Genomic DNA, 27,188 nt, shown 5'->3' with positions numbered 1-27,188 from the left:
TTGCCAATAATGTGCTTTATAATCTAAACTAAATCCCAGGCAGAATGGAGCTACCAGATTGTTTTCAGCTATTCAATCATTGAGGTTTCAATTTGCATACTGTTTGAACACATTTGCAGTGCTAACTTCAAAACACCCCATTTGTGAATCAAAAGAACAAAAATTTTTGCAGTCTGCTGCAATTCTTCCCAAACCAAACATTCAGTGCAAAAAAAGTGGGAAGAGAGAATTTTAAATCACCACAGAGAGTAAGGAAGAGGAACCCTTTGCCTCCCATATTCTGAACACATGGCTCTGAAGAATAGGATGAGGAAGGGAGCAGACCAGTTCCTTTTTCCTGGTACCCTTGCCCACACAATTGCCTGGATATAGAACCTGAGTGGCAAAGGACTCACTTCCTGAAACCAGAATCTCCAGAATCTTCACTTATCTCCATTGTTATCCTGTATCTGCATTTCCTCCTGGATAAAAACAGAATGTACCCGTCATTAGATTGAGCAAATATATCACACCATCTGTGATAATTACAAGACTTTCCTTGGAGGAATTTTTTTTTTTCTTAAAAAATTTTTGACTGCAGGACAAAAGGCCTGCCCTGTTAAAGCTTGTTGCATGCATGCCACAAAATCCTTACTGTTGTGTGTTCTGCTGGCCTTTTCACAGTGGGACTCAGGGCAATAGCTCAGATATGCACACCTCCACAAAAATTCTCAGCTTCCTGATCTTAATCTTAGGGTTGTCTTGAACATTGGTGTTAAAAAAAATTTATTATTTGCGTCAGTTCCTCCTTTAAAAATAAACAGCTGTGACTGAAACAGAAAAATTGCACCATGAGTCAGCTAAAAAGAATGCAGGGAAGTTGAGGCCTCTGCAGTCGATGTGGATGCATCTAGCTCACGATCTTAGAGTGACATCTAGAGTTGACAAGGTAAAGACCAGCTATTCCTTAATCATGGCACCAAAGTTGTGCCATAGTGACTACAAGTGGATCGCTTTATATGTGTGATATGTGAATTGTAGTCCACAACATCAGTGTGCAACAAACGTCACCTTTTTTCCCCCTGAATCCAAAATAATTCATTGTGATCCAACATCCTCTTAGGTTCTCAGAAAATTTCCAGTCATTGTATAGTTTCTCTCTGTACAACCCTCAAATCCAATTATACTTGAGAAGGTCTCAAGGGATCTTAAACAGTACAGGACATTTGCCTTACGTATTTCAGCCCAAACAGGTCACCTCTGATGTGCTCATTGTCCAGGATACAGACAAGGGTTTCAATCCTACTCTATCCTTAAATTACCTTTTGCAAAAAATTGAGGGGCACCCTGGTGGCTCGGTCTGCTGAGCTCAGATCATCATCTCGGACTCCAGGGATTGAGCTCTATGTTAGGCTCCTGCTTAGCGGGGAGCCTGCTCCTTTCTCTCCCTACTCATTCTCTCTCTCTCACAGGTGCTCTCTCACAGGTGCTCTCTCTCTCTCTCTCAAAATAAATAAATAAGTAAATAAAATCTTTTAAAAAAGAATTGAATAAAAAAAAAGAATTGAATCTCCCTCTTGTAATGGTTGTGGAAGAGGAATAATTTAATTTGCCCTTCAGGGTTCTTCTAACTGAACTAAGAAAGAAATTGAAATAAGACAGATGAACCAGAGAAAATCAAATTATTAATTTTGTACATATGGGGAATTCATACAGACATGGAATTCCAAAGATAGACAAAACGAAGTACACATGTCATCCTGAACTAAGGAGAAAGAGTAGGTGTCTGGGGCTTCAAAGAGAAGAAATGCAGAATGAAAAAGAGAAAATATTTGGTAAACAAGTGTTTGCTGGGCCCCTCAGAAACAATGGGATGAAGAGGACTGTGATCAAACAGGCCTGGCTTGGTTCCTCCCTGTCTGCCACACCCAGCTCACATCATAATTAGTTATCTGTGGTGACAGCTCTGTTCCTAGAGCAGGTCCTCTAAATTCTTTCAGGCAGTTGGAAGGTAGAGTGGTGTCAAAGTTTTTTCCTTAACCTTCTGGGCCTTATTTCCAGCTCAAGATAATCTGCATGCCAAAACCACCGGTCTTGAAGGCCTGCCCTGGGATCCTACAGGATCAAATGAGGTAAGGAAAGGGAAGTAAGTAGGTGCTTGACATAGAAAAAGTGCTCAGAGGGCCCTCTCTTTCCACATTTCTCCTCATGAAACTTCTGCTCCCAATCATGCTGCACTTATTTATTCCCCCACGTGATTCCTAGCACTCTACTGAGGAGACTGACAAAGACTCTTTGCCTGATCAAACTCTATCTAGGCTCTCCGGAGCCTTTTTTTGATTAGGCCCCGTCCTGGAGCATGTCCTTAAGAGCTCAGTTTTAGGGTGCCTGGATGGCTCAGTTGGATAGAACATATTACCTTTGATCTTGGGGTTGTAAGTTCAAGCCCCACTTTGTGTGTAGAGATTACATGATATAAGATCTTTTTTTTTTTAAAAAAAGCTCAATTTTAGCAAGAATCCTGCTAAGTCAGTTTAACCAAACTCCCTCACCCTCAATACTTTGATCACCCTTATCTTCCGCCATCCTCCACCATCCCCACAGAAATATCTGATCACCTTGGCCTGCCTTCTGCAAGAATCCTATTAGGTCACCTCAGCAAAGAATTACCCTACCCTCTTAGCAATAATAATTTTCTACCACTTACCACCCCTGTTCCTTATCTATAAACTCCCACTCTACCTTGTTGTATTCAGAATTGGACCCAGTCTTTCTCCTCTGCTGTTAAACCCCACTGAAGTGGTCCCTACATCCATCAACAGTCCTAAATAAAGTCTGCCTCCCATTTTAATAAGTGTAATTTTCTCTTTAATAGCACCCAAGAGAGAAGAGTCACAGTGTGTACTTTTGAAGCATCTGCAACATTTAAGAAAACATAGTTTTCTATGTAAGGCTCGGCTTCATCCTCAAAAAATTCTGCTGCATCACCTCTGTTCTTGTACTGTTGGAATAATGGCAGTCCAAATATTTGTAGTGATCCTGTGAATAGTGAGGGTCAAGGAAAAATCACCTTAAGTCCATGAAATGCCTGGGGGCTAGAGAACACTGAGAAGTATAAATGACTATGGAGCAAGAATCTGTGAGTATTTCTGCCTCCAGGTAATGCAGTCAGTATCGAAATGAGCTTTCCTCATCTAGAAAATGTGGGTCTGGCACTGGGGCAGACATTTCAGTAAATCATGAAGGCTCCACCAGCAGGCACAAGCAAGTTACTTAGAAAAACGGCTTATTTATCTCCATCAAAGCTACTTGCCTTGTTTTCTTTCCTGACAGTCCAAACATGTTCTCTGACACTGCAAGTCATTGTGCAAACCTGAAAAACAATGAAAATGACAAATGGTTTGTATCAAAACAGGAGCCGTGGAGGGCAGAAAGCAGGAGGAAACTCTTTCCATGTCACTTCACAACTACATAACCTAATCTTCTCTCACACCTAACTCTTCCTGACTTTTTCTTCTAAAAGAAATTAATTGCCTGGCAGAGAATTACAGAAATTTTGGCCAGAGAGATTATTAAAAATCAGTCATGCATTGGGCTGAAACTAGCCTCCTGGCTGCCTATAGCCCTGAAATCAAAACCTGTTAATTATACAATGGATCATGCTGTTTGCTAATTGTTACGTGTGATCCTTACATTAATCTTAAAAGATCATGTTTTCTCTATCACGCTTTCTGTATCATATGGCATCCCTAATGCCCATCACAACACTAGATACATAAAAGGTGTTCGGTACTTGATTGCAAACATTGTACGTGTTAAGCAGAACTACATAGAGCACGTCTGTGCAGAAAGCCCAATGAAGGCAGGGCAGGAGGACTAATCAGTAATCTATTTGTCAGCAGGGGCTTTAGCTTCATTAGCTTGGCTAATTGAACTACCACAGGTTACATGGAAATGGGAATGACACGTCAAGTTTGTCACACTTCCTGAGTGTTCTCTATTTCTTCCGAAAACTGGCCTGAGAAAATTAATTCATTTGCTCCAAAAAACCAATATATCAGATTTTCTACCTTGAACTTGGAAGAAACAAGCTGTAAAAGAAAATGCTGGAAATGAATTATTTCAGTAGGCTTAACAACAGCCCCAGGAGGAAGATAAGTCACGTTTGATATGTGTACTGTTCACAGAGAGTGTGGCAATGAGAAAGCATCATAAATAATTAGAAAAGAAAGACATCCCATTCAGCAACTCAATCAACAAACAAGGGTTCCCAAGTGTGTTCAGCACCCAGGATTGTCACATTCTCTACATGTTCCTTATTGCTCCTGATCCATAAACTCAGTGATTAGTTAGGATATAAATTCAGATGCTATAACAAAGACTCCACAATAAAAAATGGCTTGAAACAGATTAAAGTTTATTTCTCTTTCATGTAAAACACCAAGGAGGCAGCACTCCAAGGCAGATACAGTAGCTCCACAACCATGAGAATCCCAGGCAATTTCTATTCTATTTCTCTGCCATCCTCAACTTGAAGCTTTCATCTCCCATGCCAGAATAGCTGCTCCAACCCCGGCCATTGCAACTGCATTCGACTCAGTGGAAAGGGGAGAAGAAGAGGTTGAAATATGCCCCTTTCCTCTGAGGGAATGACACAGATTTTTCACAGCAGTTCCTCCTGAATGAAGTCAACATTCTCACCTAGCACAAGGGAGACTTGAAAACCAAGACTATATTGGGCAGCTCTGTCCACAGTAAAAACACAGGAGTACTATTATCAAAGGGAGTGGTGAGAATGGACACCAAGAAATAATCAGCAGTCTTTTTCATAGTACATCTACTATTATGTAATCTAGCCTTTTCTGCATGACATAGAATAGTGATTCTCACATTTCCGTAGGAGGTGAAGTGGCTGGAAATCATAGCCCAAACGTGAACATGAGTTGCTCAATATCAGTGCTTCAAAAATGTCATTCATGGAATATTAGTCCCACAACATAAATTGAAAACAAGTTTGCTTATTGTTACATGGTGCTAGGATCAAATAAGTTTGCAATATACTTTAACTCTATCCTTTTCTGGAGATTGTGGATACATTCTGATTTTATAGACTTTGAGAAAGCAGCTTAACTATATTTAATCCAGTATTCCCCAAACTTATTTGACTGAAGACATTTTTGTGTGAGCCAAAAATCCCACAGAATTAGTGTGCTACAAAATACACATTGGAAGACAGATTTAATTTCATCCTCCAAACTGGAAGAATGTTTATTAGCAGGAAATATGACTGCTATAATATTTTAAAAGTCACAACTATGAGATCATGTGCTCCAAAATAAAATAAACCCTTAGACTAAGAATGATTAGGTGTTGGGGCACCTGGGTGGCTCAGTCGGGTAAATGTCCAACTTTTTACTTCAGCTCAGGTCATGATCTCAGGGTAGTGGGATCGAGCCTGGAATCAGACTCCATGCTGAGTGTGGAGCCTGCTTAAAATTCTCTTTCTCTCAACCCTTAATCATAGGAAACAAACTGAGGGTCGCTGGAGGGGAGGAGAGGGTGAGGGGATGGGGTAAAAGGTGATGGGCATTGAGGGCATGTGATGTAATGAGCATTGGGTGTTATATAAGACTGATGAATCACTGAACTCTATCTCTGAAACCAATAAGACATTATATATTAATTAACTGAATTTAAATTTAAAAATTTTTTAAAAACTTCTTTCTCCCTCTGCCTTTGCCCTTACCCTTTGCTCATACACACGCAGTCTCTCTCTCAAAAAAAATTAAAAATGAAAATAAATTTTAAAAAAAGAATGATCACGTGTGTCTGAGTCTCTTGGGGTGTGTGTGTGTGTGTGTGTGTGTGTGCTGCTTTTTCATTCATTATATCCCACAAGGGTAGCAGATACAAAAGGTTTAGTAAACATTTGAGAGAACAACTTGTAAAAACCCTATTGATTGGTTAAATTGTTCCAGGATTTGGGAAATGTCCCCATTAATGTGTAAATGAAATATCTAAGCCTATGTCACAAAATAGTCTATATATAACTTGAAAATCAATAGACTTTTAAGACACAATTTCTGCTTTCAAACACATGTAACCTATTTTGGGAGCAATGACTAATATACAAAATACAATAAGTTTGTGGAATTTTTTTCCCCTATGTGCTGGTATTTCACATTTGTACCTATTCTTTTTTTTATTTTTAAATTTATTTTTTATTTGTGTTCAATTTACCAACATACAGAATAACCCCCAGTGCCCGTCACCCATTCATTCCCACCCCCCACCCACATTTGTACCTATTTCTGATTGACTTTTGCCTCTCAAAGAAACAAAGTTTTAAATAAATAGCAGCTCATTTTACTGATTCCTTAGACAGGGACAGTAGTTTCATATCATGATACCACATGACCCTACTAAGGACCCAGAATGTTTGCATGCTCCATGCACTAAGACATGGTCTCTCTCTCTCTCTCTCTCTCTCTCTGTCTTTTAATGTGCCAAAAGTAGCAATATTTTCAAAAGTCAGATCACATGGATCCTGGCCTATTACTGGTTTTGGAGATCTGTTGAGTCATTAAATGACTCAGTAACTATAAAATGGTAAATCTGAGTGAATATTTACTGTTTCCATAAAACAATCTGGGAGGTAACCAATATGAGGTGGATAATCTAAGTTCTGATTCCATTTGTTCCGTTATTTCAGCTTTAGCTTTTGAGTGATCTCATACATTTCAACTCAGTCACTGAACGAGAATGGTACCATGATCCTCCCAGTTCTCCTAGCCATAAACTTGAGTTTCATCCAAGACTCTACCCCAGCCCTTAGCAAATGGTGTTGATTTTTCCCACTAAATCTCTCAAACACACCCCTTATCTTGAAACCCAAGTTCAGGTACTCATCATCTCTGCTTCAGCTATGACAGGAGCTTCCTTTTTAATCTCTCTGTCCTTAATCTTCACTTTGTCCAATTTATCCTCTGATCTAGATTACCCTTTCTAACATTTAAATGTTAAATTCTCTTTCAGCATAAACTTTTGATTAGCTATAGATCTCCTATAAGCAGTGGTTCTCAAAGTTAGATATATTACATCTTCCTTTAAGTGGAAAAAAAATCCCACGTGCATTAGTTTCTTATTGCTCCTGTAACAAATTACATTTGACAGTTTAAAACAACATAAATATATTATCTTACAGTTCTGAAGGCCAGAAGTCTGAAATTGGTTTTCAGAGGGCTAAAATCAGGGTGTCAGCAGGGCTCCATTCCTTCTGGAGTGTCTAAGGGAGAATCCTTCTCCTTGCCTTTTCCAGGTTCCTTGAGATTCCTGCAATTCTTGGCTTATGGTCCTTTCTGTCTTTCAAGACCAGCAATGGTTAGTTGAATCTTTCACATGCTGCATCACATTTCCTTTTCTCACTCTGGCCTCCTGATTCTTTCACTGATAAGGGCCCTGTGATTACACTGTGTCCACCCAAATAATCCACGATAATCTCCCATCTCAAGTATTTTAACTTAATCTCTTCTGCAAAATCGCTTTGCCATGTGTATGAGTTTACTATGGCTGCCATAGCTAAATACCACTGACTGGGTATTTTAAGTCATAGCATTTCAAAGATTAAGTAAGATTATTCATTTCAAAAATTAAGTAAGATGATTCATGACTTAACACGGTACCAAACACATAGTATGCACTCAATAAGTGATTGTAGATTAAAATATGAAAGTGAACATAAAAAACTAACGTAATCTGCTTTGACTGCAAGCTATTCCTTGGAAGTGTTCTTACATAGCCATAAGTAAGCACAGGACTGGAATTGAAGAGAAAGGGAAAGAGAAATCTAACCCGAAAACAAACAAACAAAAACCCAAAAAGCCTTAAAGAGAAAGTGAAGGTTTTTTCCAATCAATTATGGTCTGAGAAAGTAAAAAACACCATAAAGAATATGCAAAAATAAGAAGGATTTTTGGAAAACTGTTCTGTATCTTGATTGTTGTGGTGGCTCCATGAATGTGTATACCTATCAAAACTCAAATTATGCACTTTAATTGGGTCTAATTTATTGTTTATAAGTTATTCCTCAATAAAAAGTGTTAATATATATATTTATATCAACTACTTCAATTATTTAGATATTTCTAAGCAATTGTTTTTATCCTAGCAAAAACTAATAAAAATAACTTGGGGGGACAAAAAGAATGTTACTGTGTCCATTAGGACCCTTTCAGTTGGAAGTGACTAAAGCCCAGAACCAACTGGCTTGATCAAAGGGACTTTACTTGAGGCACAGCTCATAGGCTCAGGATCTGGTTTCCCTCCAACTTTGCTTCTTCAGTCTTAACTGAAAGTGGACCAATTTACCAAAAGCCAATTTCATTGTTCTTGCTTCAAGGAGCCAGGAAGCATACAGTTGAACTTTCTTTAAGGTGCTCTTTGAATACAAAATGAAAACAAGTAAGCTAAAATGAAATAGTTGAAAGAAATAAATCAGTCTGGAAAAATGGTTATTTAATGTTACAGCTAAATTGTGTCCCCTGAAAATGTATATGTCAAGGCCTTAACCCCCAGGACCTCAGAATGTGACTATACTTGGAGATAGGGACTTTAAAGAGGTGATTAAAATTAAATGAAGTCACCAGGATGGGCCCAAGTCCAATATGACTGGTGTCCTTATAAAAAGAGGACATTAGGACACAGACACACACAGAGTTGAAAGACCATGTGAGGACACAGCAAAGACAACCTTTTCCAAGCCAAGGAGAGAGGCCTCAGAAGAAACCAACCCTGTGGAAACCTTGATCTTAGACTTTCCAGACTCCAAAAACAAATTTCCGGTGTTTAATATACTCAGTCTGTGGTACTTTGTTGTGGCAGTCCCAGCAAACTCATGCGCTTGGCAAATCGGCCATTTGGTGAGTATGTTGCCAGTGCTCACCACATTCCCTATGGGGGTCTCCCCTCTGGCATAAAGATGGCTGTCAAAGATCATGGGTCACAGCCTAATTCGAGCTAGTGCTGAGATTCACTGATTAAATGACATAAATCATAGGTGGCATGAAATAACATTTTACATTTAAATTAAAATTCTTTCTTTTTTTGTTTCTGGTTTGTACTCTTATGGGTCGCCTCCCAGCCTACTCTATAAGGAAAGTCAATAGTCCACTTTCTGACTTCCGAAAGAGGCTTATGGAATCCATGAACCAGAGCTGTAAAAACTAGACCTTTGATTTTGCACGAGACAGGCATTACAGAAAAGAATAAGGTTTTTTTTCCCCTCCAAAGGCTAAGCTTGAAAGGAGCTGGGCATAATAACATTTATTCACTAAACTAGGCTGAGCACAGAAATTTATAAAGTCACCTCCTCCCCCTCCCCCCAAAAAAGGGTCACGGCTCCCTGCCCTGTGGAGAAAGATGAAAGTTTCCCTGGTTGGGAAGGCAGAAAGACAAAAAGCAAAAGGAGGGAGGAGACTGGGGCCTCCTGAATGGTGAGTACCATGTGGAGAGGTGTGGAGTCAACATCAAGGATGGCCAAACTCAGACAGGTGGACACCCTCAGTCTGCAGCACAGGGAGGCCCAGGAGGGCTGTGTCAGAGACCACATCCAATCCAGGGGAGTCCAGTGTGGAACCCGTGTGGGGCAACATTAGCAGGGCTGTCCTTTACCAGGCAGAGAGGCATCCTGTCTATGGCAGCCTGCACAGGACCTGCCAATTGCCTAATAGTAGTAGCCCTGCTTAGTAGTGCTTCAGATTTGGGCCAGCTTATGCCACCTTTACTTTGGGAACAATGCCCTTTTCAGAATCACTTTAATCCATCCAACATAGAGGGTGATGCCTTGGACACTCAGGGAAGTCAGATGTGTTATGGAAGGGAAAGTCCCAAAGTCTATACTTACATGAGACTCCATGTAGCTGAATAGGGCCAGCTAAGGATTTCTACCCCACCAGCCTCACATAGCAAGCTGAACCAGACTCCCTTATAAGTATACACCTCTTCTCAGGAAGTACTGCAGTATTCTGATTAACTTAGGAATGGTTTTGTGCTCCACCAATCCCTTCCCCAGAGTGGGGAGCAGATCCCCCAAGTGCATTACAAAGGACTGAGAAATCCCCAGTTTATAAATGGGAGGCTGGTGGTGAAATGAGGTGAATTGCTACTTTAGCAGGAATGTAGGTTTGTGTGGCCAAAAAAAAAAAAAGTTATCCACTATACCCTAGTGTATAGGGTACATCTTGTTCTCATACTTTAGATTTTACCATAAGAGAGAAACATTTTTTTCCCCTCTCTCTCAAATTCACATATGCTGCCCAGAAGCTCTTGACCTTTCTGAAATCTTTGGTAAATAGTTGTAGTCAGTGTACAATAACTGCAGACCACAAATAAGATGCCTCCTGAAAACTGGATGACAAGGTCAGAAAAGGTCAGTCTTATAGGCATAATAGGAATTCATACAAAGGAATGGAATTAGCCATTTGTGTAAATATTTCCAGTGTGTTAGCTCCATTAAGTGATAGTTTACAAATGTAGCTAGAGTAATTAGCTTGTCTCCCACACATCTTCAAAATACCAAGGGTGCCTTCCCCAAGCCTTGTCAAGAAGACACAGATAAGATACAGAAGGCATGAGGGGAACTTGTAGGGTGTTGGTAATGTTCTGTTTGTTTGTTTGTTTGTTTTTTAATGTGGCTATATGTTATCCAGATGTATTCAATTTCAGAAAAATCATTGACCTTTATTTACACTTATGATATATATTCTTTTCAGTATCTCAATTTTTTTTATTTTTTTTTACTTTTTTATTGAAGTATAATTAACATGCAGTGTTATGTTAGTTTCAAGTGTACGATATAGTGATTCAACAATTCTATACATTACTCAGTGCTCATCACAAAAACTGTTCTCTTGATCCCCTTTATCTATTTCATTCCTCCCTCCATCCACTCCTCCTCTGGCAACCACCAGTTTGTTCTCTGTATTTAAGAGTCTGGGTTTTTTGTTTGTTTTTCTATGTTTGTTCATTTGTTTCTTAAATTTCACATTTGAGTGAAATCATATGACATTTTTCTTTCTCTAATAGACTTCTTTGACTTGACATTATATCCTCTAGGTCCATCAGGTTGTTGCAAATGGCAAAATCTCATTCTTTTTTATGGCTGAGTAATACTATATACATAATACATATGTATATGTATGTATATTATATATATGTATATATATTACATATATGTATTTGTCTATGTATACATGCATTTACCACACTTTCTTTATCCATTAATTTATGAATAAAGATGCTTGGCTTACTTCTATATCTTGGCTACTGCAAATAATGCTGCAATGAATATAGCTGCGCGTATATCTTTTTCAATTAGTGTTTTTGTTTTCTTTGGGTAAATACCCAGTAGTGGGATTACTAGATCATGTAGTAATTCTATGTTTAATTTTTGAGGAACCTCCATACTGTTTTACACAGTGGCCATACAAATTTGCATTCCCACCAACAAGTGCCCAGGGTCCCTTTTTCTTCACATCCTTATCAACACTTATTGTTTCTTGTGTTTTTTATTTTAGTTATTCTGTGGTCTGAGGTGATATATCACTGTGATTTTGATTCACATTTCCCCTATGATTAGTGATGTTGAGCATTTTCTCATGTGTCTGTGGGCCGTCTGTATGTCTTCTTTGGAAAAATGTTTATTCAGATCCTCTGCCCATTTTTTAATCAGATTGGGAGTTTTTGGTGTTGAGTTGTATAAGTTGTTCATATATTTTGTACATTAAACCTTTATCAGATATGTGACTTGTCAAAATCTTCTCCCATTCAGTAGGTTGCTTTTGTGTTTTATTAATAGTTTCCTTCACTGTGCAAAAATATTTTATTTTGGTGTAGTCCCAATAGTTTAATTTTTCTCTTGTTTCCCTTGCCTGGGGAGACCTATCTAGAAAAATGTCTCTATGGCTGATATCAAAGAAATTACTACCTATGTGTTCTTTTAGAAGTTTTATGGCTTCAGGTCTCATAAAAAAAATGTCAAAAAGAGAAAAGCTAGAGAGATATATCCTTATAAATTAAATTACTATTCAATGTCTAAATATTTTGAAGCAGTTCTTCAATAAAAGAAGATGTTGGTCACTGGTACAGGATATGGGCATATAATAATCTGTAGAAGGACAGTTTTAGGATTTATGCAGGTCTTTATATGGGACAAACAGACAGACTGAGTGGTCTGGTTACAGAGTGTGCTCTCTTCATGTAATCAAGAATGATTCTCTCAGTTTCTTCACAAGCATGGTACGTGTCCAGCTTGTCTGATCAGGTGCCATGCTCCTCCGCTGGCCTTGGGCAGGGTCCTAATAATTTCCTGGGTGTTTTGATAACAATGCAGGGTTGCCCCACATGCTGCGTATAATGCCTTCATGCCCTGGTGGTCCCATGGGGCCGGATGTGCCTCAGAACACAGACATTTTCATATTTTAGAAAGAAAATACAGTGTGGGGACACCTGGGTGGCTCAGTGGTTGAATGTCTGCCTTTGGCTCAGGCCATGATCCTGGGGTCCTGGGATTGAGTCTTGCATCAGGCTCCCCACAGGGAGCCTGCTTCTCCCTCTGCCTATGTCTCTGTCTTTCTCTGCATTTCTCACAAATAAATAAATAAAATATTTTTTAATGAAAGAAAACACACAAAAAAAATAAAGAAAGAAGAAAGAAAACACAGTGTGTATAGTGTATATTCAGTATGTAACACCCTCAGCAGAGGCCAGGGCAGGACCATGCAAGTAAATACACATTCTGCAGTGCAATTTATGAATATTCACTTGAAAGAAGATCAAAGGAGTCTTGAAATAGCCTCATATTGGGTTCATGAACATTTAACTCCCTAATAAGTACAAAAATTGGCTTTTAAAGATTTGGGGATTACAAAATGAAGGATCTGGACTCTTTATACTCACTATTTTTCATCAGTAAATTAATATTCTGGGTTTATCAGTTTCTTATAACTGTGGTTAGCAGGAAGGAGGCCTTGAAATGGGGAGCAGTTGTTTCCCTCCCCTTAGACCATGGAAAGAAAATGAGCCTGAAGAGGTGGAAGTGATCAACACAATCCCAATGGGGAAGGGAGCCAATAGACCTGGTGCCTGGCAGAGAGCTAAAGGTAGGACTGGCCAGGAGAAGCCAGTGAGGATACACATGGCCTGAGAACTCCATCAGCAGTGATGTCCATTTAAGGTTGTTTTCAGGGTTTGGTTTGATTTTGTCTTGTTTTTCATCTGGTTTTGGTCTTTTGAGCTCAGTAATGTCCTTCAGCTATCTCTCTGCAAAGTTTTGTTAAATATTTTGGAGGAGAGCACAGAAGCTGCAAGGGGAATAATTACAACCAGGGAGGAAAGTGCTGAGGCTGAGATAGTATGGGTAAGAGAGGTCGAGTGGCTGCAGAACAGCCTGTCTTACCTATTGACTGGACCACACAGCCAACAGGCTGCAGAGAATATTAAAGGGAAGTGTGGACCCTGTAAAAAAATCAGTGGAGAGCGCCTTGGCACTTACTGTAATGTAGGTGGGAGCACTCAAATTGAAAGAGCTGTAAGGATGACAGAAAAGGTTTGACTTGTGCCTGGCGACATAAGACAAGGGCCATGTGAGTCCTGGAGGACTCCCTGAGCATGTAAACTTACCTATTTTCCCCTTATCTAGTAAATTTACTTATTCTGCTCCATGGGGCTCCTATAAAGACTAAGTCAGATTGTTTATGTAAGGTTTTTAGAATATACCTAATAAATTATTATTATTAATATAATATAGACCAATTGTACATACTATTATAATATATAAATATGTTAATTTAATACTATTGATTCGTTGTAAATCTTTATTATCACTTATATACTAACTAAAGCTTATGAACAGTTTGCTTAGTAAGGGAAAATGTGGAGTTGCTATACCCTTTAGAGTTTATTATACTATAAATCTGTTGTGAATGATATAATTCTCCTGCAGACTATGGAGTCAGTATTAATTTATTTTTAAAGATTTTATTTATTTATTTGAGAGAAACGAGAAGAAGTCACAAGCAGAAGGAGTGGCAGAGGGAGAGGGAGAAGCAGACTCCTCGCTGAGCAGGGATCCTGATGTGTAGCTCCATCCTGGGAACCCAGGATCGTGATCTGAGCTGAAGGCAGAGGCTTAACCAACTAAGGCACTCAGGTTGTCCCTGAAGTCAGTATTTAAAAATAATCCTGTGTTGTCCTCATGAAGCCTCAGCAAAGAGAACATTTTAAAACCTCATCAGAGTGCCAACAAAGTACAAATCTGATGAAGCAAATTTTGGTGGCCATATAAATATGTGGCAACTTTCCTAGCCCTGGGTTTGATAGTGGAAGGAGGAACAATCATGATGGAGCACGTGTAAAGCAACATGACCCAGCATTTCCACCCCGAGATACATATCCTCTAGGAACACCTATTTGGACAAAATGAAGACATGTATGGGAGTCCTGACTGCAGCAGTTTCTAACAGGAAGAAAAAAAAACCCTGAAAATAACCAGTGCCCATTAATGGAAGAATGGGTAAATAAATTGAGTTGTAGATAAACAACAAAGTATTACTCAGAGGTTAAAATGAAAAAAATCCCACAGGAAAAGCAAGTTGCAGGAGGATATGTATAGTAAAAGGCTACTTATAAGGAGTTTATAAATATTCAAGGCAATAATACATTGCTTGAGGAAAATTACATACTTAAAATATAAAAACAGATATGGAAACTATAACTACCCAGGTCAGGATGATTGTTAGTCCTGGGAGGGGAGGAGGCTGGTTGGTGAGGACTACACAGAGAGGGCAGGGAAGGTTTCTAGTGTATCTGTAATGTTCTTTTTCTATTAAAAGAAAAATGATCTAAAGCCAAAACAGCAAAAAGAGATTACGAGATGACAAAGCTTTGTATTGAGGGTGATGTTATTCATGATATTATTCTCTCTAGTTTTCTCAAGTTTTCAAATTGTTCACAGTTTTAAAAAGAAATCCAGACTTCTGGGTTCTTATAGTGAAACGCTTTAATTGAAAATTTCTTCCCACACTCTCTAAAATTCATGAGAATGCACCAAAAAAAGGAGATAAAACCACCCATAATCAATGCATTCAGCAAAACTAGGAGATAATATTAAAAATCTCATGTATATGGGGAAATAAATATTCAAAACCAATAGAGATAGCTACTGGGTCAAAGAAAAGAGTCAGATGGATGCTGCAGGGTGAAGAGGAGATGCAGATGATTTGATGTCTGCTGAGGAAAGCTAAGAAATTCAATGGCAAAACTAGTATGAACAGTAAGAGAATTCAAGAAGATAGCATGACATAAACATTAAAAAATAAATGATGGGGTGCCTGGTTGGCTCAGTCGGTTAAGCGTCTGCCTTTGGCTCAGTTCCTGGGATGGGGCCCAGGGGCCAGGTAGCTACCCACTCAGCGGGGAGTCTGCTTTTCCTTCTGCCTTCCCCCCCTCCCATATTCTTTCTCTCTGTGTCTCTCTCTCAAATAAATAAAATCTTTTTCAAAAATATTAGTGACTTTCACATATACAGTCTACAATTAGAAGGTGTAATGAAAATGAAAACATCATTTTAGTCACAACAAAATAGAAATAAAATTCTTAGGAATAAACTGAACAAAAAATTTGCAAAAGCTGTAGAAGGAAAGTTTTCAAAACATACTGAAAAGACCCAAAGATAGACTTTGAACCAATGAAAATACATTCCTTGTTCTTGTTTAGGATGACTACACTGAAAAGATGTCAACTTACCACTAGTTAATGCATATATTTACAATGATCCAAATAAGATAATATTTCTTTCCTAAAGCCAGACACACTGATTCTAAAAATCAAGAAAACTAGGAACAGGCTGAAAAAGAAAAGCAGTGATAGGAGATAATAAAATATAAAAGACAATACAAAATTAAGACAATATCATCCTGGTACACAAAGCGTCAGACAATCCAATGGACTAGAACAGAAAATCTAGAAACAGTCCCAAGAACATATGGAAGTTTAGTATATTATGATGGTGACATCTCATATCACTGGAGAGAAGATGGACTTTTTTAGTAAATGGTGTTAGAACAATGGTATAACTATTTGGAAAAGGTAGAATGGGACCTTACATTATGCACTGAATCAGAATAAACTCCAAATGAGTCCAAGATCTAAATGTTTTCAAAATAAAAAGAACAGAAACTATGAGAAATCTGGATGAGTTTCTTTGAGTGTAGAGAAAGCCTTTCTATAAATGACTCCAGGGGCAGCCCCGGTGGCACAGTGGTTTGGCGCCGCCTGCAGCCCAGGGCGTGATCCTGGAGACCCTGATTTGAGTCCCACGTCGGGCTCTCTGCATGGAGCCTGCTTCTCCCTCCGCCTGTGTCTCTGCCTCTCTCTTTCTCTGTCTCTATGAATAAATAAATAAAATCTTTTTTTAAAAAAGCATTATAAATGACTCCAAATCTAGCAATTAATAGAAGATTGGTAAATTTGGCCATATAATATTGAACCAAATTTTTTCTATGTGAGAGAATCCCATAAAGAAAGTAAAAAATGAATGACAATCTGATAAAATGTTTGAAACGCAAACTTCTTAAAAGCTCTTTTAAAAATAAGAGAAAGAAGAGAGAGTAAAAATAAAAATAGGTATTTCACAGGAAAAGACAAATGTTCCTTATGAAGAGATTCGACTTTTTCATATTAAGAAAAACAAAAATTAAAACTACACCAGTGAGAGGCACCTAGTTGGCCCAGAAGAGAAGGCATATGACTCTTGATCTTGGGGTCATGAGTTCAAGCTCCATGTTGGGTGTAGAGAATACTTAAAAATAAACAAATAATTAATAATGATAACACACTATACCAAGTGACAATTTCATACCTGTTAGACTAGAAAATTTCAAAAGCTTGACAGCACATTTAGTGAGAATATGGAGAAACAGGCGCTCTCATACCTTGCTGGAAGGAGTGCACAATAATATGCTATTGGTACACACAATAGTAAGGAAGGGAATTTGGAATAGATAAACATTACATACACCACTATCCTTTAGTGTTGCAACTCAAGTTGTAGGAATCTATGCTGAAAGTACATTTCCATAATTCTGAATAATATATGTACTAGTTTATTCACTCTGCATTATTTGTTTTTTCATTATGCATCTACAAACCACACACAAAACGTCAACCATTGCCCCAAATTGATAAGAGGTAATCACTCACCAATTCCTAAGCATTTAAGAAAATTCTAATATAACCAATCAAAAAATAAATAGTGTCTTTTAATTATATAAACTACTTTTTAACAATATACTGCTCAGCTTCATTCCATGGTTTGAGTGCTGCCAGTTTCCAAAATGTCTTTTTGTGTGTGCACTGCTGGCACTCCTGCATTTTTACAGATTACTACGTCAAGGATTCATTGGTTTTACTTCTATTTATGAACTTTTGACATTTTATGGTGTCAGAAGTCAGATCCAAACAAGCCCTTCATGGACTCTAAGAGTTGTGAGCAACCAGGTGCTGGTATCCACAGAAGCCATTGAAGTCACTATTCAAAAAACTTAAAATGAATAAAAATTAGAAATAAATAAAACACTGTACTCAACATCAAAAAATCATCCTAGATTGTGTGAACTCAAAAAACATTTGGATTACTTTCTATATTTCGTAGAGCCTAAGAATATTTATATAAGCACTCTGCAGTATTTATAATGGCAAGATATTGGAAATCATCCCAGTGCCAAAATAGGAGATTGGTTGAAAAAAACGTAATATAATCATACAATGGTGTAATCTACAGCAATTTTTTAAAAAAGGATGAATCTTGGGATCCCTGGGTGGCGCAGCGGTTTGGCACCTGCCTTTGGCCCAGGGCACGATCCTGGAGACCCAGGATCGAATCCCACGTCGAGCTCCCGGTGCATGGAGCCTGCTTCTCCCTCTGCCTGTGTCTCTGCCTCTCTCTCTCTCTCTCTGTGACTATCATAAATAATAAATAAAAATTTTTTTTAAAAAAAGGATGAATCTTCATGAACTAATTTGGAGTCACTCAGTGTAGCAATCAAAATCCCTAAGAAGACAAATAAATCAATAGCCCCACCCAACTCCTGATCTTGTCTTCTGGCTTATTCATCTATTGGCTGCAGTGCCAAGTCAATGCCAGGCACACTTCTACCTTTGGTTGCTTGCACCTGATATCCTCTCCTCAAGGTCCTCCTGGCTTCCCCTTTATTTTTCTGGGAACTTATTCAACTATCACCTTCTCAGTGAGACACTCACTGGCTCTCCTACCCCAAATTGCAACTTTTTCTGACACTTCCTTGCTTCCTACATGCTAAATATTTCTCGTTAGCATTTGTCACTAATATATTCTGTATTTTACCTCTTCAGTTTTATTATCTATCTCTTGCACTGGAATGTAAATTCTGTAAGTTCAGAGGTTTTTCATCTATTTTGTTTATACCTGTTCTCCCCGTACTTAAGTGAATCTCTGACACTCAACAAATATCTCTTCAATGAATGGATGAATCCTTCTGTTCTTCTGGTATTATTTCTTCCCAACATTTTCTCCAGTTTGTATTTCTGAAATTTCCATTAGTCAGATATTAGATCTCCTGGATAGACCCTCTTAGTTTATATTTCCTAATACTTTCTTTAAAGTAAGCTCTCTGCCCAATATGGGGCTCAAACTCACAACCCCAATATCAAGAGTTGCATGCTCTGAACCAGCCAGGAACCCCTTCTCTATTACTTTCAATTTCCTTGTCTTTGTTCCTTACTATCTACTAATTTTTTATTACAGTAGCATATTTTTTATTTTGATAGTGCTTCATTCTGTTTTTCATAGAATATAGGATGTTTTTTTTTTCCTTTGAGAATATTAGTTGATGCTTTCTCTGATTCTCTGCATTGTATCTGATCTTCTAGAATCTCTTTCTCTGTTTACTTTGATCTCTACCTCTTTCATCTTGGAGGTGATAGTCAGCTATCCCTTCAGAGTGAGACACTGAAAACAGATTGAATACTGCCTGGGCAGAGCTTGTAGACTCCTGGGTTCTGTGGGCAGATGATTGGGAGAGAAACCAGCCATTTTGTTTAATCTCTAAATGTTAATATTTGCTCTCTGGGTCTGTTCACTTTTTCTGGGCTTCACACCCACCATGGAGTCCAACATGGGGCCTAAACTCATGACCCTGAGACCAAGACCAGAAAAAGACCAAGAATCAGACACTTAAGCAACTGAGCTACCCAGGCACCCCTATTTTTTAATGTTTTGAGGAACCTCCATACTCTTTTCCAGAGTGGCTGCACCACTTTGCATTTCCACCAACAGTGCAACAATATTCCTTCTTCTCACATTCTCATCAACACCTGTTTCTTGTGTTGTTGATTTTAGCCATTCTGACAAGTGTGAGCTTTTATCTATCATTTTAGACAAGTTTTAGGAGGAGGAGGTCACAAATGCTAGTTGTCAATCTGTCAGTTTAAACTAAATGCTTTAAACAAGATTTAAAATCTGGGCACCATGCATACAAAGGTCAGGAAAGGGATCCCTGGGTGGCGCAGCGGTTTGGCGCCTGCCTTTGGCCCAGGGCGCGATCCTGGAGACCGGGGATCGAATCCCACTTCGGGCTCCCGGTGCATGGAGCCTGCTTCTCCCTCTGCCTGTGTCTCTGCCTCTCTCTCTCTCTGTGACTATCATAAATAAATAAAAAAATTATAAAAAAAAAAAAAAAGGTCAGGAAAATTAAGTCCTGGCCCTTTAGTTACTCTACACTAGGGGAGGAGATTAACAAATTGCAATAACCATTAAGTCAAGGGACCCAGTAACTGGATTCTAGTGTTTTATTTCTATTACTAGAACATTTCTATGGCTCAGTTTTTCTACCTATAGATATTTGGTATATACATATAGTGAAATATTATTTAACCTTAAAAAGGGAAGAAATTCTGACACATGCTACCACATGGATGAATCTTGAAGACAGTAAAATAAGCCAGGCACCAAAAAACAAATACTGTAGGATTGATTCCTCTTTCATGAGGTACCTTATAGAAACATAAAGTACAGTGATTGGGAGAGCTGGAAGGAGCTCTGGGGAGCTGGAAGGAGGAAATTAGCAGTTACTCTTTAATGGGTACCATTTCCCCAGTTTGGGAAAAAGAACATTTTCTGGTGATAGATGGTGGTGATGGCCACACAACAATGTGAATGTTCATAATGCCACTGAACTGTACACTGAAAATTGAATAAAATGATAAATTTTACATGTTACACATATTTTACCACAATTTAAAAATGGAAGGTGTTTTAGTAGGGTACATTAAGCATTTTGAAGGGAATACTGGGTATCAGTCTTCTAATTATCATTGAAATTCCTCTTCCACTAGGAGATAAGGATGAATCAGCAAGGTTCAATTACCACTTTCACACACAATTTTCCTTGTACAGAAAAATAGAGTGTTACAGATCCAAACATTGGGGCTGGGATGACAACTAGGGCATCTCTTGGTAGTGAGAAGGAAATGGAGACATTTGGCATGAGGTGGAAAGAGGGGAAGTCCAGAGCATGGCATGCTTTTTGTAATCTGCTGGAACATGATGCATGAGCCTGGATTATATGTTTAGGACAAAAACGCCAGGCCAGTAAAAAGGAAAAAGTTGGCAAATTCCTTTTAAATTCACTCACTACCAAACCTTCCTTCTTTTTTTTTTTTTTTTTAAGATTTCATTTACTTATTCATGAAAGACAGAGAGAGAGAGAGAGAGAGAGAGAGAGAGGCAGAGACACAGGCAGAGGGAGAAGCAGGATCCACGCAGGGAGTCTGATGTGGGACTCAATCCTGGGACTCCAGGATCACGCCCTGGGCCAAAGGCAGGCGCTAAACCACTGAGCCACCCAGGCTACCAAACCTTCCTTCTTGATCCTAAAACCATAACATTTCTCTACAAGAATCAGAATTGACCTCATTACAATGGGTTTCCATAGAGAGGTACACTGAAGAGCAGGTGAGCCATTTATCCTGCATGAACTTTTGAACTTGCTTTACAGATGTGTGACACCGCACAGGGGTTACAGATTAAGACTTCCTGTGCAAAATCATTTTCATTGTCATTATATAGCACACATTCATCAAAAGATCTTGATGTGAATAGCATTCCTTGGAATTGTGCAACATGTAGCTCTGATGGGGATATGCCCAGATTGGCAAAAACTCATCCTGACTACTTGAAGAAGAACTAGGAATAGCATATGCTTCACTATAAAATCATCTTTGGGTGGAGAGGCACCATTCTGATTTCTGTTGCTCTTGCTCAGTTCTGGAAATCATCCCCTAAACTCAGGCATCCTTTGGTAAACCTTTACTCTTATGGGATATTTTCTTTAAAAATTCTTTCAGTGGCAAAAAGAAAGTCACATTCCCCTTAATTCAGCCATTCCTCCCTTTGTGCTTAGAAGGATGATATTTTTACATTCACTAAAGTGTCATTTAATGAGAATGGCAAGATGAGACTCCAGAATATAAATTATTAATGAGAACTTTTTCTTCTAGAAGGAAATTAAATGAATAGCAAGTAGTCCTGTTATTAGATTTTAAATGACTTTAATTTCTTAACACCAACTGGAAAGAAAATAACCACTGTTATCATGTGTAATTTCTGATAATAGTAATAATAAAGATTTTATTTGCAATCTTATTATGCAGTGAGAAGGTTACTAAGCAATTTACCAGAGTGTAGGCTGAGAATTGTAAAATTCCATTTATGTACAAATGATACAATGCGTTGCCATGGTAAACGACTGGTCAAAACAGGATAATGTTCTGGCTCATTTGAAATTTATGGAAGCAATGATTAACTGATATAAAGGAAGCAACTTCATTCTCATAGTCCATGAACTTTCTGGGGAAAATATGAAGAATTCTGGAAACTAAAAATTCTAACACTCTGTTCCCCAAACTTGGCTGTATGTTGATATCATCTGGAAAGTTTTAAAATATACTGAAAGCTGAGTCCTGTCCCCAGAGATTCTGATTTAATAGGTGTGAGGTGCAGGCTGGAACTGGGATTCTTAAGTTCCCCCAGGTGATTCTAATGTGCAGCCAAGATGGTGTCACACATCCTTCCATCCAAAGAGTACGGTGAAAGTGAACCTTATTTATCACATATTTGTGATTCAACATTAATGAGGGCTTTGTGTTAGAGGTAATTACATCCGTGTGTCTAAAGACAAGTGAAGAAATAAAAATATAGAAGTAGAATATAAATAGAATATTTATTAAAATAACAGATAATATAACATTATCTATTAACATAATAGTATTAGGTTATATTGTATATATTAGAAATAGATTACACTTCATATATTATGTGTCTACTCTCATATTTTCATATAATAATAGAAATGTGGGAAGACATGTAATCCCAGACTTTACGAAGATTGACATTCAAATAAACTTAATCAGAACTACACCAGTCTAACTGAGGGGTACAGGATGAGATGCCCCAAAATGTGCCACTTGGGCATAAAAATTATTTTAGGTTCAAAGTAATCAAAACTCAGCAGACACTGGAAAAGTTCCCTGCCTCCCTCATTACTGCCTACATTTACATTGGAAAGAAGCGGCCTGCAAGAGGAAGAGAAATATTAACAGAGACTGCACATAGGGCAACCTTGTTTTTCCAAACATCTCCTTTCACCTTTCCCTTAATGAGCTTCCTCTCCTTTGTGTCCTCAGACCCCTACCCCTCTCTTTAGCTCATAGAAGCTTCCTGTTGCCTCATTGTCTTTGGAATTCCATGTCTGTGTGGATCCCCTGTCCATAAGCCTATTGAATTTTATTTTCTTCTATTCATCTGTCTTATATCAATTTGATTCTAAGTCCAGCTAGAAGGACCATAGGGCAGAAGAAGTTCATCATCCCTGGCACTATAATGAAAAACAAATTTTGTTTCCAGAGACTGTCTGGTACTCACACATTTTGAAGAAAACCAATTTCTCTCACCTATAAAATCAAGCTGTGTCCAGATAAGGCAGGTAGAATGATACCAGTTGAGGCAACTGATTTGGTTTCCATTTGAGACTGAGCTATTTAGCTTCACTGCATTTTATGGAGCCAAATTGTGATATAAATGTTAATAGATGATCCCAGAAATGCACAGATTTGGTCACAAAGGACATCAAGTTTCAATCAATTGTCACTAGTGAGAAAACAACTCATTGATGTCCAAGTTCATAAAGCATTTCTTGAACACCCACTACTTGCAAAGCAATGAGCTTCTTGAAAATACAGGAGTGAGAACTTATCTGTAATTTTATTACTCAAAAATGATCCAAGGCAAATATGGGTTAAGTTTTGCTCTGTATGTTTGTTCAGTATGACTGATGAATGCATGACTTCTTTCTTATTCTTTATACTTTTCATATGCATTTAAAATATTCCACTTAAGAAAGGTTTAGTCAATATGGACCCTACGTTAAATCTGCAATCAAGGAGATGAAATAAGAGAGCTATATAAGCAATGATAATATACATTTGAAAACAATGGGTAGAATGCAATAATAGTGTAATTTTCAGTCTTTTAATAATTCAAAGTAAGTGTTCAGTAGATAGCTTTCTGTATAGTGATTTAGGGAATCAGGTTCTGTCTTCCCATGGCCCCGCCATTTCCAACAGCTTCTTGGCCCCTCACTGAATCCTCAGCATCCAGCTGGCATTCTGGCAAGTAGACTGGAGGATTGCATGGCAGGTTTTTATGAGCCAGACTTTGGACTGGCACACATCATTTCTGCTCATATTTTATTGCCTAGAAGCCAGTCACATGGCCAGCCCTTCGTGAAGATCAGGAAATATAGTCTGGCTCTTTGTCCAGGAAGAACAGGAAAAGGGTTTAGTGAGCATCCATGCACGAAAACAAGAAGGTAGAAAATATGATTCACGTAAGGACCAGAGAATGAAAATGAAAGGGTGGAGCATATATAGCCTGGCTAATACCCAGCTGGCACATGCAGGAAGGATATGCAAGCTGCTAAAACAATTAAGTACTTCTGAACTAGTTGAAAAGATCCACCAATCCCAGCCCCTGATTGTCCATAATACCGTTCCAGCCACCACCTGAGCCCTCTGGACCGCCCACAGGGGCCTGCTGCAATGCCGTGGTCTCATCAATTTCGGCTGTTTGGTGCCCAGATTTTATTGGCTGTTACATGTTTTGAACATCATGCCTGAACATAAGATTATGAGAGGGACCAACACCAGGATCTGGAGAGGTAGGTTAGAGCCAGTTCAAGGGTGTCTTCAAATGCCACACCATGAAGATTAGATTTTATTCATTAAGAGGGAGGAAAGGGTATTCATCACAGATGTTTTTGAGTAGGCAAGGAATATGATCAAAACTCCGTTTAGAAAGATTTCTCTGACAGCAGCTAATTTAGGATAATATGCAGAGAGAAATTAGAAGCAAAGATTCAATGAGCTTTGTAAATGAGTGACACCGTGTTATTAAAACAGCAGGGAGGCCACATCTAATTAGTTATTGTCCTTATTAAGATAAGGAAAATATTTCCAACGAGCTAGATCAGACCTAACCTTATTACTTTGTTCTAATTGTCAATGTTTATAACTGTAATTGTTCTTGCTGTATCTGAGTGAGTGGCAATATTACTCTGATATATTGTTCCGAGGGCTCTGGTGCCAGGACTCGCAGAGCGTCACTGAATCACCGTCCTGCATACACTTACTTCCTCAAGGAGCTCTGCAAGGGCAAGGACCTCTCTGTTCTGCTTGTGTCTGGGATCCTCCCTCCTCCACGTTTCCTACATACCCACATTCACACCCCTGAGCAAGTGTGCACATGTACACGCACACACACACACACACATACACACCAGGACCCTGACATGTAAGAGGGAATCTTATACCTGCCCTTGCATGTTAACTAGAACCTACTGGCTCATCTTTGCCAGCCCCACATCCCAGAGAATGGGCATGATTTCTACTCTTTCCTTCCTAGTTTTCAGACTGTTGTCCTCTGACTTAAGAATCAAAGCCAGATCATTCTTGCTGTGTACTTCTGAGGCCATGGCCTTCCCCAGTTGCCCCAGACCAGACCCTTTGCCCACCCAGGCTCTGGAAATGAATCTTGTTCTCCACACCTCTGCCTGGGCTCTATCTGGAAGGGCTGGCCCATCCTGTCGGCTGCATGTTTCCCCCAAATCCCCGGCAGAGGACATCTTACTAATGTCCCCTGCTCAAGACTGAAACAGACCCTTCACTCTCCATATGTTTGTATGATTTGTGCACCATAGAGGGATTTTGGGTTGTTTTGTTTCCTTCTAGTCTGAAGCTGATATAAACTATCTGTGGACTACATTCTTCATAACGCCTTGCTCCATGCTCAATACTTAGATTCTCACTAAAAACTCTGGTTGACAAGAACGATGTAGGGGCCGAACACTGAACAAAAACCATAGACTATAGGCCCCAGGCTTTGTCTCTCTTCAGCTCACAGACCTAATTCCTCTGGCCTCAGATTCCCTCTAATTTCTCAGACAGGGGAATAGAGCTAGGCCAATGTTTCCTCCAATGCTATCCTGTAGAACATGGATCTATAGGGAAATAATAGGTTATGTGGGGGACAAAAGGGTGTTAGGAATATGGGGATGTTTTTTGTGGGTATACAGATTTAGGTGACAAGACAAACACAGATAGACTTCCTGACTGCAGGAATTCCATCTGGGAGGGTTGGCCCATCCTGGGCTTCTTCAGCCCAGGGCCACTCATTCCATAGCATTCTACCCATAGTTGTAACAAAGCTTTGTAATCAAATAAAGATATGATATACAACATTAACCCAAATGATTTCACCATGAAGCCCTTTTGTCTTAGAGCATTTGATATATTAACATTCCAAAGAACCCAGATTTTGCAACCTCAGATTCCCCTCCATTCTTAAAGAGCCTCCTGGGATGACACGACCTCCAGAAAGGCTGATGCCTCTTTTTCTTCTGCCTTTCCACATTATGTTATCTCTAGCATCTGTGGCACTTTCTGGCATTTATCTTGAACTTGCATGTGCATCTGAGTCATTGGTTACAGTAGAATTCCTTATGGACGTGCCCAAGTCCGGAGATCTGTGCCCCTGCAGCTCTAAGCTCCGTGATTCGCCCAGGCAGCAGCAAAGCTCCACTCATCCATCTTAGACTCAGCACTTGGCTCTCTGACCATGCCTCCTCAGAGTTTGCCAACTCTCACACCTCCCTACGCACTCCCCTGCCACTGCTCCCATCTCCGCCTAAGTCCTCCACATTGTTAAAGAGTGATCTGTTTAAATACAAGGCTCCTAATGATGCTCCCAGGTTAAATCCCTTCTAGAGCAACCTCTTATCTACAGGATAAAGTCCAGACCCGTCCTGGGACAGAGACCTTCATTTTCTGGTTCCCATTTGTGCCTCTAGTGTCATCCTGCAGGAATACTAAACTAGATCACACATGCACACACTCCTAGTGCTACCTCCTGCCTACAAGGATGGACATTCCCTTACCTGGAATGTCACCTCTCCTTTTCTCCTGGATAAATATTCTTATTCATCCTTTAACATAGCACATGTTCTCCTCCACATCCGAAAATCTACCTCTGTAGCTCTCTTCAGCCCAGTGCCAATTATTCCATAGCATTTTATCCATAGTTGTGTGATCACATTATATTGCAATGATTTGTTTACATTTCTACCTCCCCCTTCTCTCCCCCTCCACTACACTATGAGCTCCTTCATGGCCCTGACTATATTTGTATCCAAAGTACCAGCGTAGTGGCTGGTATGTAGAATGCTCTTTTTTTTTTTTTTTTAAGATTTTATTTATTTATTCATGATAGTCACAGAGAGAGAGAGAGAGGCAGAGACACAGGCAGAGGGAGAAGCAGGCTCCATGCACCGGGAGCCCGATGTGGGATTCGATCCCGGGTCTCCAGGATCACGCCCTGGGCCAAAGGCAGGCGCCAAACCGCTGCGCCACCCAGGGATCCCTAGAATGCTCTTCTTAAAAAAACTTGTTGAATTAAAAAAAAAAAAAAAAACCTTGTTGAATGAACACATGAATGATAGTTTCCACTCTATTTGTTAATTGTATGAATCAATGACTGATTGAATCTAACATCTTATTGATGTCTC

Source organism: Canis lupus, chromosome 25 (genome assembly GCF_011100685.1).
Source record: "Canis lupus familiaris isolate Mischka breed German Shepherd chromosome 25, alternate assembly UU_Cfam_GSD_1.0, whole genome shotgun sequence".
In the NCBI taxonomy this organism is placed as follows: Eukaryota; Metazoa; Chordata; class Mammalia; order Carnivora; family Canidae; genus Canis; species Canis lupus.
This window is presented reverse-complemented; position numbering follows the sequence as displayed.